Raw genomic sequence first — 2,725 nt, 5'->3', positions numbered from 1 at the left:
GAATTCCGGGATGGACGCAGGCTGGGAGTTAGAGGGCTGGGTTCAAGTCCTGCCTCTGCTAATTATTTGCTAATTTAACCTCTGAGTTTCCGGCTCCTAGTTTGTAGCCCGGAGATAAGGGGTCCCTCCTCGCAGAACTGCCCTAAGGTTTCAGCACTGTGTTCCTAATGTCCGCAGCAGAGCTCTGGAATATTTGCGGAGGGCACAGCGCAGTGACTGCACAGCCTGAATTCCCAGGTTAACCTTGATTCCCCAAGTTCCAGCCACACCTGCAGTTCCTCCCTCGTGCGTGAGACCTCGGGACACCGCCCGCACCTGGTCCCCACCCCGCACTCCTCGTCACCACCAGCTTTTAGTGGGAAATTCCCAGACTCTGGCCCTCTGGCCCTTCTTCCCCGTGAGATCCTCGAGGGCAAAATCAGGGTGCCTTCCTCCCAGCAAAGTGTCTTGCATGTAGGGGATGGGGTGCACCGGACTTCGGGCTCTGTCTGTGCCCAAGGCCCATCTCTGCCCCCATGGAGACGAGGGACCGGGACTGGAGGCAGCAGCAGGGGGTGGCAGGGCGCCAGGACCAGGGCTGCAGGGCCAGCGAGGCCTATACCTCCCGGGTGGCCGAGTGCCTGGGATGGCGCAGAGCCTGGACCCGCAGGACCACGGCGGCCCCTGTCCTGACTTTGCAGGGACACCCGCATGGGAGTAGCCTCTTGTGGAGGGTGCAGGCGACTGGATCCAGGGCAGGTGGGTGCAGGACGTTGCCAGTGCACAGTCACTGGCCCGCAACAGACCCAGGGCACCTACCTGGTGCAGGCCTCGCCTGCCTAGGGAAGATGCCCCCCCCCCCCAAAAGCAAGTTAAAACAGGCGTCAGTGGGGGCGCAGCCTGCCCAGGACCGCCAGGCTTCTTGCTAGTGGCGTCTGAACTTCCTCTAAGGATACTGACTTGTATGAGGCCAAAGTTGGTGCCACTGGTGTGAATCAAGGTCTGGACACACAGAGTACCACGAACTGCCTCGTGGTGGGGGTGGGGAATAGGTGAGGCACAGGAAACAGCCACACCTTTGCACTTCATTCATTTTCGGTGCCACACCTCCTTTCCCTTCCCCTTCTTGCTAGTTCCCACTCATTTTACAGAACCTGTGTGGCGCACCTCCTCATAGGCCTCCCTCCCCAGGTGATCCCTGACCCCGCCCAGGCTCCTTACCCCACGTCCCCAGGTGCCAGCTTCCCTTGCTGCACACACCTGGCCTTGTGGTAAGGGTTGAGCGTCTTTCCTAGATTCTGGCAGCTTGAGGTAGAGCCCGTCTTTCTCATCAACCTGAGCTCCTGCCTGGCACATGGCCGGGCTCTAGTTCTAAGTGAGGGTTCTGGTGGTCCTGTGGGCGGTACCAGGCCGGACCCTAGGCAGCAGAGATGGGAAAGGTCAGAAGGACACCTGGAGGAGCCACAGTCCCCTCCCACCTAGACAAGACGTGGCCCTGGCACGCTGTACCTTCTTGGAATTAGAGCAGGGCACGGAGACCTCACACAGTCCCAAGTGCCTCTCCCCTTCTTCCTTCTCTTTACTTCTTCCCCCTTCCCCTCATTTCTATGCAAATGAGGAATCCATGTTTGCACAGCCTGATTGGTCCAAATAGCACTGTCCTGATTGGTTATTATGGAGCTACTCTGATTGGTCAACAAATATACAAATGAGGCTACAACTGTGCAGTTCTGATTGGACAGGGCAAGTCTCAGTCCATTGGTTGAAATAGGATTCCAGATTTGGCTCAGACTGCAAGACCGCAATGCAGGAAGCTTGGCACCTCAGTCTGTGGCTTTTCTCTGACATGCAGTGTGCAAGACAGGCCTCGGTAAACAATGGCTGCTAGGCTCCATTATGAATTTGGGCCCTGCTAACCATGAGGAGTCCTTTTTGGAAGGTATACTTCTTGGGTCAACATGTAAAGGCAAGGAATTGGCATATAGGAGCCACCAGGGTTTCCCTATGCCTGTGGTTTCCTGTTATGTGGGGCCATTTCTATACTTTGGGGGCCCCAGGTTGGTCTGTGAGGTGTCCCAGTCCCTCCTCACACCCTAAAGACCCAAGTACTTGTTCCTTTGGCCCCTCTGCTCACCTGCTAGAGCCTTCCCATTCTTCTTTCATCTCCTACTGCAGGTCAGCCCAGCCTCCCCCTCCTGCCCTGCTGTGAGGCTCTGGGAGCCCCCCTAACCCCCTAACCTCCAGGGGCAGTAAGGAGGGGTTTTAACTGGCTCCTGTGCATAATACCCTAGAATGGGAGAGTACTCACACTCCACAGGATTGCTGCCTCCTCTCCTCATCACCTTCCTCTTAGGCCCCATGCCTCCTTCAGTGACTTTGCTCCCTGAGAGCTGCTTAACACTCATTTTAACTGTGTTTGTTTTTAACCACAGTCTGCACCCGGCCAAGTTCTAAAACAGCCAGTTGCACCTATTCAAGGCCCCTTAGCTTCATTCCACCTCCTGCTCATAAATGTGCTTTGCCAGGGCTCCTCTCCCTGCCCTAGGACTGACCCTGGAGGTTTCTGCATCTACACTGTCACCCCAACCCCAGGTGCCTGCCCAGCCTCCCCCTCAGGCGTGCCCAACACAGGCCACTGCGGTGCCCTTGTCCTCCCTTCTCCTCCCCCACCCAAACCCCTGCTGACAGCTATTAAAGGTCAAGCGAGCGAGCGAGTGTGCAGCCCAAAAGATAGCAACTCAGGATA

Source organism: Myotis nattereri (genome assembly GCF_964212035.1).
Source record: "Myotis nattereri genome assembly, chromosome: 18".
In the NCBI taxonomy this organism is placed as follows: domain Eukaryota; kingdom Metazoa; phylum Chordata; class Mammalia; order Chiroptera; family Vespertilionidae; genus Myotis; species Myotis nattereri.
Note: the sequence above shows the minus strand (reverse complement) of the source record.